This window comes from Trachypithecus francoisi, unplaced genomic scaffold (assembly GCF_009764315.1).
Source record: "Trachypithecus francoisi isolate TF-2019V2 unplaced genomic scaffold, Tfra_2.0 Lachesis_group9, whole genome shotgun sequence".
Classification (NCBI taxonomy): Eukaryota; Metazoa; Chordata; class Mammalia; order Primates; family Cercopithecidae; genus Trachypithecus; species Trachypithecus francoisi.
The window spans coordinates 26633933-26653409 of record NW_022681474.1 but is presented as its reverse complement, the minus strand read 5'-3'; the positions used below and the strand labels follow the sequence as shown (position 1 = coordinate 26653409).

The following is a 19477-nucleotide window of genomic DNA, read 5'->3' as shown; positions in this document are numbered from 1 at the left end:
CTGGATTTTAGAGCCTGGTCCCAAAATCCAGCCATGAGCAATTGTAGAAAACTCGGTCAACTTCTCTAAAAGCCAGTAAGACAGCTTCATCATTTTCCATTTTTAAGAGCCAGATGGCATTAGTGTTATTATGTATATTATTTACAATGTGTAACATTTTTGCAACTCTGTGCTAGGTATTTTAAGGTCATTATCTCTAATATTCATTCTGACCCTGCGGGGACCCCTAGAAGCCAGAATTCAGGACAGTTGAATTCTGAAAGTTGAGAGAAGAGTGCCAAACTCATGCATTAATTCCCGAGCCCAAGCTCTGTCCATTCTGACAAGTTGCCCAATACATGAATTCCCTTCATGATTTTCTCCCAGCTTCTTTTCCTGTGGGACATGTTCTTGCTATTTCTTTTCTTTTCTTTTCTTTTTTTTGAGATAGAGTCTTCCTCTGTCGCCCAGGCTGGAGTGCAGTGGTGTGATCTTGGCTCACCACGGCTTCTGCCTTCCGGGTTCAAGTGATTCTCCCATCTCAGCCTCCTGAGTAGCTGAGACTATAGACAGGCACCACCATGCCCAGCTAATTTTTGTATATTTAATAGAGACAGGGTTTCGCCATGTTGACCAGGCTGGTCTCAAACTCCTGACCTCAGGTGATCCGCCCACCTCGGCCTCCCAAAGTGCTGGGATGACAGATGTGAGCCACTGCGCCCGGCTCGCTGTTCTTTTTTCTAGCACTCTGATTAAGTCTGAACCTTTAACTTTTATTATCCTCTGCCTTAAGACAAGAACTAATGAGGCTGTCCATGCCGGCAATTCTCAAGCCCATCAGACACAAGGCCTCTTTTTATATCCTGAGATATAATTATTTAAAAATTTGCTTAGTCACATACATTTGTAAAAAATCAATACAATATCCTATTATATAAAGGAGAAAAAAAGAAAGAAAAATTTATGAACAAATAAGGAACATTTCAATATACAAATTCTCAGGTACAGTGACATCAGGAGCTACCTCTAAGTAGTAGCAGTGTGAATTCAATAGTTATACATGCACACTGATATGAGCAGAGATATTACTGTGTAGTAAAGTTCTAAACAAAACAAAGAACAATATCCTCTCAATTGAAAAGGTAACTGCATTCCTGAAAAATTTAGCATATATTTAATTTCTGTTTATATAAAAAATATTTTTAGCCCTTTTCCCCCCACTAGCGCCGCTGGGCCTGTAGGTCTCTGTCGAGCCGCGGATGCGGGTCTCTGTTCCGCAGGATGGGGTTTGTTAAAGTTGTTAAGAATAAGGCCTACTTTAAGAGATACCAAGTGAAATTTAGGAGATGACGAGAGGGTAAAACTGATTACTATGCTCGGAAACGCTTGGTGATATAGGATAAAAATAAATACAACACACCCAAATACAGGATGATAGTTCGTGTAACAAACAGAGATACCATTTGTCAGATTGCTTATGCCCGTATAGAGGGGAATATGATAGTCTGCGCAGCATATGCACACGAACTGCCAAAATATGGTGTGAAGGTTGGCCTGACAAATTATGCTGCTGCATATTGTACTGGCCTGCTGCTGGCCCGCAGCCTTCTCAATAGGTTTGGCATGGACAAGATCTATGAAGGCCAAGTGGAGTTGATTGGCGATGAATAAAAGGTGGAAAGCATTGATGGTCAGCCAGGTGCCTTTACCTGCTATTTGGATGAAGGCCTTGCCAGAACTACCACTGGCAATAAAGTTCTTGGCGCCTGAAGGAAGCTGTGGATGGAGGCTTGTCTATCCCTCACAGTATCAAACAATTCCCTGGTTATGATTCTGAAAGCAAGGAATTTAATGCAGAAGTACACCAGAAGCAATCATGGGCCAGAATGTTGCACATTACATGTGCTACTTAATGGAAGAAGATGAAGATACTTACAAGAAACAGTTCTCTCAACACATAAAGAACAGTGTAACTCCAGACATGATGGAGGAGATGTATAAGAAAGCTCATGCTGCTATATGAGAGAATCCAGTCTATGAAAAGAAGCCCAAGAAAGAAGTTAAAAAGAAGAGGTGGAACCGTCCCAAAATGTCCCTTGCTTAGAAGAAGGATTGGGTAGCTCAAAAGAAGGCAAGCTTCCTCAGAGCTCAGAAGCGGGCTGCTGAGAGCTAAACCAAATAATTTTCTATGATTTTCAGATATAGGCAATAAACTTACAGACAGAAAAAAAAAATATTTTGAGTCCAGTAATATAAACACTTTTTCACCCCCAAAATGTCAGGCCAGATGTTCTAAAGTCACAGTCACAAGTGACACTTCTTCACAGTATGAGACTATCTTACGCCTTGCAAAGTATCTAGTATCCCTGGCCTTTGTCCTGTTTCATGTACATTTCACTTTTTTCCCATACTAGCTTCTCTCAGTTACAGTTCTTGATGTGATTGTCCACTCAGACATCTGCCTCTTTTAACAGGGAGTCATTTAAAGACTCCAGTTTCTCTTTCTTTAAATTTCTAAATTTTTTATTTTTTGAGACAGTCCTGTTCTGTTGACCAGGCTGGAATGCAGTGGCAAGATCTCAGCTCACTGCAACCTCCACTTCCCAGCTTCAAGCGATTCTCCTGCCTCAGCCTCCTGAGTAGCTGGGATTACAGGCATGCGCCACTATGCCCCGGTAATTTTTGTATTTTTAGTAGAGACAGGGTTTTACCATCTAGGCCAGTATGATCTCGAACTCCTGACCTGACCTCAGGTGATCCACCTGCCTTGGCCTCCCAAAGTGCTGGGATTACAGGCATGAGACACTGCCCCCAGCCTAAAGACTGCAGTTTCTTTATGATCATTGGGATGGGGACTGAGCAACTGGCACCTTCCCTGTCTGTCCATCAAGGGGCATGTGTTGGATGTGTGTGGATGCTACTTCCATTAGGTAAATTCATGGTAGTTACTTACGTCACACTGAGGAGGAAACAGACCACTGAGTATGCATTTAGTAAACATAAATTTAGTCAGCGGATCTGTTTCCTTAACAGAATATGGCTCTGCTGCACTGTATCCTTCAACCAACTGCTCCAATTATTGTGACAAACAAAAGTAGCCCCATAAATTTTCACAATACGCCATAGTGGGTGGTCCTTTTGCCTGGTTTTAGCTGTAGACACTTATTCCTCCTTACTTTATATGTTTCTCCCCACTCTTGTTTTATTCCTAGACAGCTAATAAGACTGGAATATCAAATTCTTTCGCATTTTGAAAATCCCAGTGTATTACAGTCTCATGTCCTTCTGTGGTTGGTATCAAGTAAGTGAGAGTTGGAATACTCAGGTTTTGACAGCGACAGAGACCATCCTCCTGTAGCTGCCGCTTACTTGGTGCTGAAGATCACAGCTGATAAGATTATAAAACTATACACGTGTAGAGTGCTTATTTTTAGATGTTAGCAATTTCTTCTTTTGCACATAATCTGTATTTAGACCCAATTAGCAAGCTTTCTCTCTATCCTTCTCTGCTAAGGCCAAACACTACCCAGTGAGGGTATATAAAAAATGAAAGAAAGAAAAACTACCAAAGGTGACCCGAAGTAATAAATCCAAGATTTTAAAAGAAGAAAAGAACCTCCATGTTTTTAAGACTCAAAATGGTCACAGGAAAACGATACATGTTGGGTTACATTTTCTACGTTTGAGTAATTATGAGGTAACCTACCTCGAAGTCAATGAGAAGAAACTCAACTTTTATTTTTTATTTATTTATTTTTTTTGAGACAGAGTCTCGCTCTGCCACCCGGGCTGGTGTGCAGTGGCCGGATCTCAGCTCACTGCAAGCTCCGCCTCCTGGGTTCATGCCATTCTCCTGCCTCAGCCTCCCGAGTAGCTGGGACTACAGGTGCCCACCACCACGCCCGGCTAGTTTTTTGTATTTTTTAGTAGAGACGGGGTTTCACCATGTTAGCCAGGATGGTCTCGATCTCCTGACCTCGTGATCCGCCCCCTCGGCCCCTCAAAGTGCTGGGATTACACGCTTGAGCCACCGAGCCCGGCCTTTTTTTTTCTCTCAAGCCTGTAATCCCAGCACTTTGGGAGGCCGAGATGGCGGATCACGAGGTCAGGAGATCGAGACCATCCTGGCTAACACGGTGAAACCCCGTCTCTACTAAAAAATACGAAAAACTAGCCGGGCGAGGTGGCGGGCGCCTGTAGTCCCAGCTACTCGGGAGGCTGAGCCAGGAGAATGGCGTAAACCCGGGAGGCGGAGCTTGCAGTGAGCAGAGATCGCCTCACTGCACTCCAGCCTGGAAGAGCGAGACTCCGTCTCAAAAAAAAAAAAAAAGGAAGGGTCCATAATCGTGAGCAGGGTTACCAAATATATAGGCCGGGCGCGGTGGCTCAAGCCTGTAATCCCAGCACTTTGGGAGGTCGAGAGGGGCGGATCACAAGATCAGGAGATCGAGACCATCCTGGCTAACGCGGTGAAACCCTGTCTCTACTAAAAAATACAAAAAACTAGCCGGGCGTGGTGGCGGGCGCCTGTAGTCCCAGCTACTCGGGAGGCTGAGGCAGGAGAATGGCATGAACCCGGTAGACGGAGCTTGCAGTGAGCTGAGATCCGGCCACTGCACTCCAGCCCAGGCGGCAGAGCGAGACTCCATCTCAAAAAAAAAAAAAAAAAGAAACTCAACTTTTAATGTGATGTATCCATTAGTTGTTCAATAGATATCCAGGGAGTCTGTGCTTTATACAAGGTTCTGTGCAATGTACAAAGCCAGAACTACTCCCAACTTAGGTGCATTGGAATCACCTGGAGGCCCCCTTGTTAAAATGTGGAACCTGGCCGGGCCTAGTGATTCACTCCTGTAATTCCAGCACTTTGGGAGGCCTAGGCAGGAGGACGGCTTGAGAGGCCAGGAGTTTGAGACCAACCAACCTGGGGAACATAGAGAGACTTCTCTACAAAAAAACTTAAAAATTAACTGGGTTTGATGATGTGCACCTGTAAAGTCAACTACTCAGGAGGCTGAGGAGAGAGGATCGCTTGAGCCAGGAGGTCAAGGCTGCAGTGAGCAATGATTGTGCTGCTGCACTCCAGCCCAGGCAACAGAGCAAGACCCTGTCTCCAAAAGGAAAAAAGAAAAAAAATGTGAATTCTGATCACACATATCAGTTGGGGGCTGACAGCCTGTTTCTGAGCAATGTCCCAGGTGACGTCCTTACTGCTGGCCAGCAAAGGGCATTTTGAGTACTAAGGCACATTAGGGAATAAAATAATTAAACATGGAAACTGCCTTCAAAGAACTTACAATTTGCATAAGGAGATACATTTTTTTCCAAACCAAACAGAAGAGCCATGTGCCGTAAGGGTGATGCAACAGGTCAAATAATTAATTACTCCTGGCTCAGGAGTGGTAGTACGTCTGGGATGAAGAAGGTGGCATTTAGGTTGAGTTCCTAGTGAAGGAAGGATTGGTAGCAATAGGGAGGTACAGAAGGGACAGGATGTCTGGCAGAGGGACCAGTGTCAACAAAAAGACCCCTAACCCTCAGGTGAAGAGGGAGAAGTTCCACCGGGAGGGAATGCCTGCTGGAGCTGTGGATAAAATGGTGAAACAGGGGCCTGAGAAATTGGCCTGAGAACATCTGGGGAAGCACCCAGGACACGAGTCAAGAAGTCTAGAACTGAGCTTTATTACAACTGTCCTCAGAGCAGTGGGAGAAACAAAGGGCGGAGGAAAGGAAATAGAGGCTGAAAGACCAGTGAAGAGGCTCCTGAAATAGTCTAGAAGAAATAAATCCTCAAATAGACACAGTCATAAATCTTTGATAAGAAACGAAAATGCTGAACTATTTATATCTGAGTTTCCCATATTGGATCTTACTTGAATAATGACCCATCTTTTCCTCATTTGACAAGCAGTTACCAGCATTTCTTTAAGGGTTAGAGCAAGACAGATCTATTAATTAAAAGTTGTAAGATGATGTTCTTAGAATGCTCACTCCTGGATTATGCTGGAAATAACTAAGAGATGCTATAATTATTTTAAGAGACTTAAGATGTAAGTTCTCTGTTAACAAATAGTGTCCCACCTAACACAAAGTACTCAGTCATCTTTCATTCTCAGAAGAGGAGGTCTTAGCTTCACTGACCATATTTCCCCTTACTTCAATGCCCAATACTATGTCGGTTTTAGGTCATCCCAGAAGAGATATATTTCTAGTATTTCCAGAGAAAAGCATCTGGTTTTAAAATACAGTAAGAGGGGCTGCCTCCAAAATAGTAGTTTACAGAGTGGGAGAATGCAAGGTGTTCCACATTAGAAAATACTGTCATTTTAAATTCTCCAATTTCCAGATTTTCAGGCAGGGTATGTGTGATTTGACACCCTGGCAATGTGGACAGTGTCCGAATTGCACTTGCCTTTCAGGTCTTAGAGTTTCAGACCCTTGACTCCTTTCCTGTCCCTGTAGGAGACATCAGAAGTCTCCGAAGTATGCGGAAAACTAAAAGGAGATCTTAAAGTTTCCATGTTTCTTTCTAAATCCTAATTAAATGAAAACTCTTCTAAGGAAAAAGCTTGCTCTGAAGCAGTTGGTTGAAGTGTACAGTGCAGCAGAACCATGTTCTGTTAAGGATACAGATCCACTGACTACATTTGTGTTTACTAAATGCATACACAGTGATCTATTTCCAACTCAATGTGAACTTAGGTAACTGCCATTAACTTGCCTAATGAAAGTAGCATCCACACACATCAAACACATGCCCCTCGATGGACAGACAGGGAAGGTGCCAGTTGTTCAATCCCCGTCTTGATGATCATAAAGAAACTGAAGACTGTAAACCACTGCCTGTTGAAAGAATTAGATGTCTAGGTAGGCAATCACATCAATAATTTAAACTGAGAAGTTAGTAGGGAAAAAGAGTGAAATGTACATGAAATGGCACCAAACTGCCTGAACCAAGGAGGCAAAGGTAGAGCCCCAAGGCGGTCAGTCCACCCCATGTGGAAAGGAACTATTTCAAAGACATCGGTCGGAGACCTTCATGCCAGGACACCAGCAAGCTGGCAAAACAGATCTTGCAAAGGGTTTCTGCACTCCGTCTGTGAGCTTCATTAACAGGCACTCGGGACTGAGAACCTTCCTGTCAGCTGTGGCAGGTAAATAGCCAATAGAGAGAAGCTATTAATTTAAGACACACCATTGATAATGAAGTCTACCTTAAGAACAGACAACAAGGGGCTTCAGATGCTGAAGCACAGACACAAGACATCCTGGAACTCCAAGTCCAAAGGGCAATGCTCAGGGCAGAGATCAATGAAAGCTTTTAAGCTGAGCCACTCTCAAGCTGATGGCTGCCATGCCCAACAGCCATCCCTGGTTACAAGCTAGAGGAAAAGTCCCTGAGTATATCTGTTGTTTCCTGGGTGTAAAGATGCTAAATGCCAGGTGCTTTCCTCTAGAGTGGAAGGTATAGGGGTGGGGCAGTGCCTGCAGAAGCAGCAAGGTCAAGAGAGTTCATTTGGTTATTGCCATTAAAAAAGACGTCCCAGCCAGGCATGGTGGCTCACGCCTGTAATCCCAGCACTTTGGGAGGCCGACGATGGCTGATCCCTTGAGGTCAGGAGCTCAAGACCAGGCTGGCCAATGTGGTGAAATCCTGTCTCTACTAAAAACAAAATCAAACAACAACAACAAAAAATTAGCCAGGCGTGTTGGCGCATGCCTATAATCCCAGCTACTCGGGAGGCTGAGGCAAGAGAACTGCTTGAATCCGGGAGGCAGAGGTTGCAGCGAGCCAAGATCATGCCACCGCGCTCCAGCCTGGGTGACAGAGGGAGACTCTGTCTCAGAAACAAAACAAAAACAAAAAACAACTTCCTGAGCATGCATTTTGGGTGCATTTTGAAGTGCAGCTTGCAGCATGTAGAAGTTGGGCTTCTGGTTCACAGAGTGCTGCAACTAAAGTATTAGATGTCTGCATATTTCCAGATATACTTAGATCATATTTCAGGCCACCTTTCTTCTTTTTTTTCCTAATCCAGGACGTGCTCAGTATTCCCTCTCCACTCACACTGAAGAACTTCAAGTAGCGGCTACACTTTGCAGTGCCTCCCACTCAGGCTGCAATATCCTAAGCATTTATCTTCAATCGCTGGGAACTCTTGAAACAGCCCACATCAATCATGACTCAGCAGTTTTTCCTTACCATGAAAACAGCAGAGCAATGGGTTTCTCCATTTTTGGAGTTAATACATTAGCTATAAATGTAATTCCATAGTAGATATGCAACAAAAAAAAAACTCTGGGGCAAATTGTGCCGCTTTTCAGAGGGTAACAGGAGATGTTTGACTCAAGATGGAATGTAAGAACCCTCATGACCTCCTTCTCCTTCTCTTTAACCTGGTCATGGTTATGCAGAATAAACCCCTAATACTTTTGATGAGTGAGGCAAATGGCCTTCCTGTAGAGGCAGAATCATAAGAATTTTCAAGAAAGTTTGTGTGGCCAGCCTGAGGTTCCAGGGAAGAGGAATGGGTATTTGGACTAGAGAAATACAGTGGTTAATTCTGAGCTCTAAGTGATTGGTCCACATTGGTCTACTTCAGTTCCTGGGTCGATGTTTTGGAGTTTTCCATCAGTTAAACAATGTCCACAGTAAACTGCCATGACCACTTAACCTTAACTGCAAACTACATCCACTTAATCCTTTGGGGTCCCTTTCTATTCATAATAATCCAGAAAAATTTTGTATTGTGCTTTATTTTCCCAATCATATCTCCTTTAATTCTTCAACAAGCCTTTCCTGATTAGAAAAGCCAGAAAACTCATCCAAGTATCTCTGTTGAAGATCTGGACAAAGTTTTCAAGTATTATTGAATTTTTAATCCACTCAACAAAAATCCTCCAATGTTGTTTCATTTTATTTCAGGGTCTAGTTTCTGTATACAACTGCAAGGGTAGGGGCCACCTATTTATTATGCTTTATTTATAGACCCATGTGTATATGGGAGAATTTAACATATATAAAAGGAACCTGCATTTTTCAGTCTTAGACTTTCAGGATTCCCTGTATTTAAATAACAGCTGTTGATCTAAAAAATCTGCAAGAGAAACGTAATCCTTAGATTTTTTTTTCTTCTCCAAATCGGAGTAGTAAAGCAAAATGAAATGGGTGAATGCTGTTTGTCAATCCTACGGTGGTATAAAAAAATGGTGTAGTGTGACCAAAAGCATACTTCTGATGAAAGCCCACTACTGGACAGGACACAACCTAAAAGTTACTGTCCCCACAGGCTGCCTTACAAGTGTCCTCACACTCCAAAGAGGAGTGGGAGGTAGAAGTGAAATGATTGAGGGAAGTTTTCTTTTTCTGAGATGGTGAAATCCTGCCTCTATTAAAATTACAAAAATCAGCCAGGCTTGGTGGTGGGTGCCTGTAACCCCAGCTACTTGGGAGGCTGAGGCAGGAGAATCACTTGAATCTGGGGGTGGAGGTTGCAGTCAGCCGAGATCACGCCACTGCACTCCAGCCTGGGTGATAGAGCAAGACTCCGTCTGAAGAAAAAAAAAAAGAGAGACATCTGTTTATATTATGCTTTGCTGAAACTCTCTTCCTGTTGCATTATTGTGATAAGGTGAAAGTTAGTAAAAAAGAACTTTTGTTTTTTTTAAACTCATACAATCTCACCTGAGAGATGAATGATAGGTAATATTTGCAGGTACAATTTTCAGTATACTTTCACAATTCCAATCAATTTCTACTTTGGGACACTTGTGATTTTCCAGAACTCTAAAATGCATTGAGAGAAATTGTGATTAAAATCATGTTTTAAGAGTTACTCTTTTTTTTTTTTTTTTTTTTTTTTGAGACGGAGTCTCGCTCTGTCACCCAGGCTGGAGTGCAGTGGCCGGATCTCAGCTCACTGCAAGCTCCGCCTCCCGGGTTCATGCCATTCTCCTGCCTCAGCCTCCCGAGTAGCTGGGACTACAGGGGCCCGCCACCTCGCCCGGCCAGTTTTTGTATTTTTTTAGTAGAGACGAGGTTTCACCGTGTCAGCCAGGATGGTCTCGATCTCCTGACCTCGTGATCCGCCCGTCTTGGCCTCCCAAAGTGCTGGGATTACAGGCTTGAGCCACCGCGCCCGGCCAAGAGTTACTCTTAATATTTTTAATGCAAGTAAGAAGCTTTCTTCTGGGGAGCACATTTCCCATTAATCCTCGCTCTTATGCAAATAATGAGCTCACTGTTCATTGATGATTTGGGAGTTCTACTCCCACTCTCTCTTCCTTCCAATTTCTGCCACCACCCTGAGGGTTTCAGGGCCCTTAGGACAAGGCTTCTCACCTCCAGGTTCTTTGGCCTCCAGGTTCCTTGGTTTCCAGGTTTTTTGGCCTCCTTATCTCCTAGGACTCTTGCCTGGCATCTGCACATGAACCGCCATCCCTTGGAGCTTAGTATTGCTCAGAACTGTTACTCTACGTCTGAAATCTTCAATTCTATTCTCTTTGCTTTTGATCACAACCTATTGGTTCCCACAATCCCCGAATCTTTGACCACCTGTATCTTCTTTCGGCCTACTCCTAAAGAGGCTGGGTGCCACGATCTAGCACTTGCCCATACTTTTCTCAAAGCCTTCACCTCCTCTGACCACTTACCTTCCCTCCTATGACCCCCACACAGCCCAATCTCAATCCCAGGGGGTCCCAGCATCCTTTCCTGTTCCCACACTGGGTCGCTGGTCATTACTGAGAGTACCTACCAGTGATCCCTACCCTTGCCAGGGCCCTAGTGACAATCCTTCTCACCATTCTCCTCTCCTTCCCACAGGGAAACTCCCTCAAGCCTGTCCCTTCTCTCCAGTCTCCTTCCTCATCAACCTCTTCTCCCATTATCAGTGGAAGATCTTTGTTGGAAAATTTGAAGGCAAGCAGTAAACCTTCTCCAACTTCCTCCTCCTCCTCCTTCTCCTCCTTCTCCTCCTCCTCCTCCATGAAGACAATTCAGCCCCAACTCCAATCTTCCATCATTCGCAGTGGAAAAAATATTTTCATCCCTCCTCCTCCACCTTTTCCTCCTCTTTCCCCTCTTAAAAGCAAATCCACCCACTAACTGTTTCCATGCCTTCAGAATCTCTCCTCTCAGGCCTCTGTAGGGCCCACACATCTTACAACCTTCACTAGTTAACTCCTTCCTTTCACTGTCCAGCTTCCAGAAGGAGCATCTACATTCCCATGTCCCCTTCCTGACCTCTCAATCAGTCACCACCCCGGGGCCTGTGCCCTCCACTGAACCAGCACTTCCTAAATTTGCAGGGTCTCCTAGTTGCTGAATGCAACAGCAATGGCAATATATTCATCTTAATGGTTTTATATTATTATTTTATTTATAATACTAAACTGAAACATGTTTATAAACTTGGCATAGTATGAGGCAGGTAAGAGCCAGTAGAGAAAAAAAGGGTAAAAAGTATAGGAAAACATGTATGGCCATGCCCAGGCACACAGTAGGGGATTAACATATGGCAGCTGTATAAATTGCAGGGCATCTAGAAGCAGCTTTGAATAAGATGAAACTCAAACCCTTCTCACTGGACTTGTCGAAAGTGCAAATTGGATATGTCACTTCCCTAATTACCTTTTTGTTGCTTCCCAGTGTCTACAGGATTAAGTCCAAACTTCTTAACCAGGTACTTCATTGATTCGGCCCCAGCTGTCTCATGTCCAAGCAGGTCCCCTACACACACTGTGCTCATTAAACTCTGCACAGGACGTACCATGATCTCTTTGCTTCCAAGGGACTCTTCTGTGTCTGGCAAACTCTAACTCATTCTTCAAGCCTCAGCCTTCCCTGATCCCAATTGCCTCTTATCCTTTTGTTCCCTCCAGTGTTCCCATACTCTGTTTCTCTGGTCTCCCTGCATGTTTTGTCCCTTGAGTGGGCATTCACATCCTATACAGCAATTCTGTGCCATCTCTCCCACTAAGGCTTGAGGGCAAGTTAATGGAACTGCCCACACTTGCAATTCTATTGCCCGGCATGTGGGTGCTCTCTAATATGTATTTGCTGAAAGCATGGTGAATAAGAATAGGATTCAGATAAAATGTTCTATGGTGCAACTAACTTTGTATGGACTGCACTAAACAGTAGAAGAGAAAGCTAAATGGAGAGCTAGCCCTGGAAGCTTAAACTCACCAAAATCATATAACTCAGTTTACTAGTCTGTAAAATAGGAAAATACTTGGTGAGATACTTTGACATTTTCAAACGAAAATAATACACAGGAAGAAAAGCAATCATAATACATATAATCCAACTTCCATCATGATAACTTTCAAATAAACAAGTCATCTTGGCAAATGAGTAACTAGAAAAAAAAAATTAGGGAGTAGGCTTCTAAGTAGAGTGTCTACTATGTCATTAAAAAAAAATCCTGTAGTACTTTCCTGATGAAAATAATTTCAAAGGCTGGCTAAGTTTCAACTGGCAGGATTATATTCTGCCAGCTCAGTTCTTCTGCAGGCTTTTAGGATTGACCTGAGATGCCCTTCCAAACTCATGTGTCTCCCTGGTGGCTACTAAAGGCCAGAGTGAACAATTTAAAAAGAAAAAATACCCTCATGTTATTAAGTGAGATATGTCTCACACATTTGAATCCTAAACAGTATGATAAATTGAATTATGGTTTTATTTTGTCAGTTCTCAACTAGTACAATTTAAGACAGTTCATGGGTGCCAAAAAGAGGTAATGAATTTGATAGATAGCAGAGGTCAGATGTCTCGTTCAGTTAAATTATAAGCAAAGCAAATATTCCTTACAAACGTTAAGCGACTTCTACTAACAGGCTAAAAAAAAAAAATCTTATTAACTAATTTCTTTGATTTCAACAAAATTTATTTCCATACTCACAGCAGGAAGTGACAGAGTTGAGACTATAAGTATGAAAGAACACAGTATTTTTTATAGTGAGCTTTGGGGAAAAATATAAAAGACAAACAAGCTACTCTCAGAGAAAAATGCCTTTAATTGCATCTCCAGTAGTTTGTGATTATTTCCTGTAATTAAAAACTTGATTTGTCGGCCTAAGTTTTTTCAAAGATGAACATGGCTGTTTTTGACTCACACAGGCTCTCACTGACCTAGGTGTCCTAATTCAAAACAAGTGAGATGGCCGAGCACGGTGGCTCACGCCTGTAACCCCAGCACTTTGGGAGGTCGAGGCGGGTGGATCACTTGAGGTCAGGAGTTCAAGACCAGTCTGACCAACATGGTGAAACCCTGTCTCTACTAGAAATACAAAAAATTAGCTAGACGTGTGGCACACGCCTGTAATCCCAGTTACTTGGGAGGCTGAGGCAGGAGAATTGCTTCAACCCAGGAGGTGGAGGTTGCAGTGAGCCTAGATCACACCAACTGCACTCTATCCTGGGCAACAGAGTGAGACTCCATCTCAAAACAAAACAAAAAACAAGTGAGAACAGCTTCTGAAAGGTAAAGACAAGATGCTTTGAAGTCCAAATCCATAAGCAAGAACTGAGGAATTTTGTAGTATTTGGTTAAATGAAACATAATTAGAATCCCCCGTGACTGAAAGTGAAATAAATGCGCTGATCAGGTAGCCTTTACAATTAGCACCAGGTAGGAAAGGTGACAGGGTGTGGGTATCTTTCTTTGTCAAATATTTGACTACCTGAAGGGGACAGAATGCTTTGGTGAGAAACTACAGAACAGAATCTTAGCACCAAGATTTTGGAGTAAAACAAAGTTACCCAGAATTAGGATTTTTACCGTTCCTTCAGAAAATGCATAAATGTCTCTGGAAGACTTCTGAAGTCTTTTAAAGCCAGAATCAGCAAAGGATGAAGAGAATATTAAGGGCATAATGTCCTTGAAACTTTCTGCCTCATTTCCCATCAAATTAAATCTGTAATAGTACCTCCCACTGAATTTTCCCTCCTGCATTGAAATTTCTCAAAATGAAGCCCTGCTCTTGCACATTGAAGGAGTGATTGTGTGTATGTGTGTGTGCGTATATATATATATATGGGTGTATGTGTGTGTATATATATAATTTGTTGAAACTAAGCATTATTAAGTGTATTAATGAGGAAGGGTAAATTTTATTCTGAATTAACTTTTAAAATCTATGAAGTTAAGAAGTTGATGATCACATTTAAGGTCTCTCAAAATACTTAGAATATTTTGGTTGTGAAAAATAAGTAAAGTTATACAAAGAACTCTTAAAATTCAATTAAAAAAATTTAAAAAATTGGCAAAAGATCTGAACAACCATCTCACCAAAGAACACACAGATGCATATAAGCATATGAAAAGATACGCAATTCTATACCTAGAAAAACCTAGACTTTGCCAAAAGGCTCCCAGACCTGATAAACGACTTCAGTAAGGTTCAGGATATGAAATCAACATACCAAAATCAGTAGCATTTCTATCTACCAATAGCATTCAAGCTGAGAGCCAAATGAAGAATGCAATTTCATTTACAATAGCCACACACACACAATAATAAAATACCCAGAAATATTAATATATCTAACCAAGGAGGTGAAGATCTCTGTAAAGAGAACTATAAAACACTGCTGAAAGAAATCATAGACAACACAAGCAAATGGAAAAACATTCCATGCTAATGGATTGGAAGAATCAATATTATTAAAATGTCCATACTGCCCAAAGCAATCTACAGATTCAACGCTAGTCCTATCAAATTGTGAACGTCATGTTTTCATAGAATTAGAAAAAAAGACTATTCTAAAATTCTGGAACCACAAAAGAGCATGAATAGCCAAAGTAACCTTAAACAAAAAGAACAAACATATTAACCTGATTTCAAACTGTACTACAAGGCTACGGTAACCAAAATAGCATGGTGCTGGTACAAAAATAGACACGTAGACCAACAGCATAAGAAATAAACCTACAAATAAAGCTGCACAGCTACAACCAACTGATCTTCAACAAAGTCTACAAGAATAAGCCATGGGGAAAGGACTCCCTGCTGGGGAAACTGGCTAGCCATATGCAGAGGAATGAAACTGGACCTCTGCCTATCACCATATACAAAACTTACCTCAAGATGGATTAAAGACTTACATGTAAGACCTCACACTATAAAAATCCTAGAAGAAAACCAAGGAAATACCCCTCTGGACATTGGCCTAGGCAAAGAGTTTATGATTAAGTCTTCAAAAGCAATTGCAACAAAGACAAAAATTGACAAGTAGAACCTAATTAACTGATGAGCTTCTGCACAGCCAAAGAAACTATCAACAGGCTAAACAACCTACAGAACAAGAGAAAATACTTGCAAACTATGCCTCTGACAAGAACTAATATTCAGTATCTATAAGAAACTTAAACAATTCAACAAGAATAAAACCACCCCATTAAAAAGTAAGCAAAAGACATGAACAGACACTTCTCAAAAGAAGACATACATAGGGCCGACAGGCATATGAAAAAAAAGCTAATCATCACTGATCATTAAATGCAAATCAAAACCACAACGAGAAACCATGTCACACCAGTCAGAATGGTTATTACTAAAAAGCCAAAACGTAACAAGTTGGCGAAGCTGTAGAAAAAAGGGAACGCTCATATACTGTTGGTGGGATTATAAATTAGTTCAGTCCCTGTGGAAAGCAATTTGGAGATTTCACAAAGAACTAAAAACGGGATTACCATTTGACCCAGCAATCTCATTATTGGGTATATACCCAAAGGAAAATAAAACATTCTACCAAAAAGATGCCTGCACTTGTATGTTTATTGCAACACTATTCACAAAGACACAGAACTCAGCAAAGACATGGAATCAACCCAGGGGCCCATCAGTGGTGCACTGGATAGAGAAAATGGGGTACATACACACCATGGAATACTATGCAGTCATTTTTAAAAACCCAAAATCATGTCCTTTGCAGCAACATGGATGCAGCTGGAGGCCATTATCCTAAGTGAATTAACACAGAAATAAAACCAAATATCATACGTTCTTACTTATAAGTAGGAGCTAATAAACACACGGACATAACTATGGAAACAATAGACACTGGGGACTCCAAAAGGGGGAAGAGTGGGAGGGAGAGGAACAAAGACTGAAAAACTTCCTATTGAGTGCTGTGTTCACTATCTGGGTGACAGGTTTCATAGAAGCCGAAACCTCAGCATCATACAATACCCTTGCAGCAAATCTGCACATGTACCCCCTGAATCTAAAATTAAAATATCTTTTAAAAAAGAAAAGATGCTTAGCTGGGTACGGTAGCTCACACCTATAATTCCAGCACTTTGGGAGGCCAAGGTGGGTGGATCTTGAAGTCAGGAGATTGAGACCAGCCTGGCCAACATGCTGAAACCCTGTCTCTATTGAAAATACAAAAGTTAGCCAGGTGTGGTCGTGTGTGCCTGTAGTTCCTGCTACTCGGGAGGCTGAGGCAGGAGAATTGCTTGAATCCAGGAGGTGGAGGCTGCAGTAAGCTGAGATCGTGCCACTGCACTCCAGCCTGGGTGACAGAGTGAGACTCCGTCTTAAAAAAAAAAAAAAGGAAAAGAAAAAAGAAAAGAAAAGATGCTCAATATCATTTGTTATTAGGGAACTGCAAATTAAAATAACAATGTGATACTACTACACACTATTATAATGACTAAAATCCAAAAAATGATAATATCAAATGCTGACCAGGATGCACAGCAACAGGAACTCTCATTCATTGATGATGGAAATGCAAAAATGGTACAGCAAATTTAGAGGACAGTTCATCAGTTTCTTTTCTTTGTTTAAATTATTTTTTTGAGATGGAGTCTCTCTTTGTTGCTCAGGCTGAAGTGTAGTGGCACGATATTGGCTCACTGCAACCTCCACCTCCTGAATCAAGCGATTCTCATGCTCGGCCTCCTGAGTAGCTGGGACTACAGGTATACACCCCCACTCCTGGCTCATTTTTAAATTTTTAGTAGACATGGGATTTTGCCATGTTGACCAAGCTGGTCCTCAACTCCTGACCTCAAGTGATCTGCTCGCCTTGGCCTCCCAAACTTCTGGGATTACTTTACAGGCATAAGCCACCATCCCAGCCAGTTTGTCAGTTTCTTATGAAGCAATGAAAAGCTCTTAAGCAACAAAAAGACATAGACAAATCTTAAATGCATATTGCCAAGTGTAAGAAGCCAGTCTGAAAAGGCTACATATTGTACAGTTCTAATTATATGACATTCTGGGAAAGGCAAAAGAAAGAAGGAAATATAGATGTGTGTCTATGCACGGTTTAGTATCCACACATGTATTTCTTTGCTCTGTCAGTGAAATGCCCTCAAAGAAGCAACACCTCACACTGGTCACGGTGGCTCATGCCTGTAATCCCAGCATTTTGGGAGGCCAAGGTGGGTGGATCACCTGAGGTTGGGAGTTTGAGGCCAGCTGGACCAACATGGAGAAACCCCATCTCTACTAAAAATATAAAATTATCCAGGCATGGTGGCACATGTCTGTAATCCCAGTTACCTGGGAGGCTGAGGCAGGAGAATCGCTTGAACCCGGAAGACGGAGGTTGCAATGAGCCATGATTGCACCATTGTACTCCAGCCTGGGCAACAAGAGCGAAACTCCATCTCAAAAAAAAAAAAAAAAAAAAAGAAGCAGCAACAGCAACACCTTAGTAGTAAAGAACCCATCTTGGTTTAGAACTCCTTAGAGAGATGTCTGATTCTAGGATTGTGGCAGGAAATGCAGAAGATGAGCCTGGAGTATCTTTTAGTGCCATAAAGAAGAGCTACAAAACAACAAAAAACACAACACCCACAAACCACAAAGAAGAGGAGAAGAGGGTATATCAAGGGAACACAGGGGTCAACTGAAAGGGCTCCCAGTGGCCAAAGTTGGACCAATGTCAGCAACAAAATGATTCAAGTAACACTGGATTCAAATCCAAAGTGAAAATAAATATCCATGAGTCTATACTTTTATGAACAAATGATTGAATAAATAAACACAGGGGAATAAATAAGCACTAATTTCTCATGCAAAGAATTCCAAATAATTTATGCAGATTCTCCACCCTGAAGGAGGGGGAACATAGCACACTCCGTAAGTGTGGATAGCATGTAATGACTTCCTTCCAAAGAGGACAATACAGAAAAGAGGTGGGGGGGGGCGGTATGTGACTTACAGTGGAGAAACCTGACAAAGACTCCTCAGCCTGGTGATCAAAGTTAATATTTATAGCAATAAATCATGTTGATTATTAGTATTATTTTTTGAAAAAAAAAATTTTGTAGAGGTGAAGTCTCACTATATTGTCCAGGCTGGTCTTGAACCCTTGGCCTCAAGAAATCCTCCTGCCTCAGCCTCCCAAATCACTGGGATTATAGGTATGAGCCACCATGCCTGGCCAGATTATTGGTACTCTTGATGTGATATAATGATATAATGAGAATGGCTTTTTATTTCTGCGATCTTCCTCCCAAAAACATATTATCCCTAGTCTACTCATAATAAAATCATCAGACAAGTCTCCATTGAGGGAGATTCTACAAAAGACCTCACCAGTACTCCTCCAAATTGTCAAGGTCATTAAAAATAAGGAGAGTCTGAGAAGTTGTCATAGCCAAGAGCCTAAGGAATAGATCTCACCAAGCAATCTAACTGTATCACAAACGTATGACACAGTCTCACTGAGGGTGAATGTATGTGGAAAGGAGATGAGGAGAAGATGCTGACCTAATTAATGTTGGAAACAAACCATGTCTATTAGACAAAAGACAAAAGAAACTGTCCAAATACACTGTACCCTAATTGATAAAGTTCTTTCCCACAGGTCATGGGTTAACAATTCTGATCTTGTTATTCATGTATACTGAAATGGAATGATTACTTACATTACAGATAGGTAAAAACTACGGCAAAAAAAAATGAATATGAACTTTAGATAATAACAATGTGTTGATATTAGTTCATTAATCATAACAAATGTACCATACTGATGTAAGATGCTAATACTAGGGTAAACTGCATACATTGTATGTGGGAGCTCTGTGCTATCTTCACGGTTTTTCTGTAAATCTCAAATTGTTCTAAAATAAAAATTAATTTTAAATACATATCAAAGTTTTAAAAAATTACATTATTTTCTACCAAATATTGCCTATCAGCAGTCTAGCTTTAATAAACAAAACACACTAATTTGAAATTAGCTATTAACATCCCCATCTGTGGAATACTGACCTTCACACGTGTTGATATTGTGCTATTTGAATATAAACCCAACTTTCTCTACAGTATTTGATAATTTTATATTCTTAGGTAGAGAAATGTCCATCTTAAGTTGAAGAAGTATAATTAGGTTTATTCTTTTATGGAAACATTTTATTTACCTGTGAGGAAAAGGTCATTTTCAATCTAGAATCTAGGCATATTCAAATTAGTGCTGAAATTCAGCATCTTTTCATTTTACCTTATAGCACCCTTTCACTTTCCTTCGCTC

At 41.6% G+C, this 19477-nt stretch overlaps 1 protein-coding gene and 1 pseudogene across 13 annotated transcripts in view; one reads left to right on the top strand and one right to left on the bottom strand.

The window, feature by feature from the left end:
• The window catches only part of KIAA1217 (KIAA1217 ortholog), a 345498-nt gene that overhangs the window by 249943 nt on the left and 76078 nt on the right, over positions 1 to 19477 (bottom strand). The window lies entirely within an intron of this gene.
• On the top strand, positions 1195 to 2152 carry LOC117082852 (annotated as a pseudogene).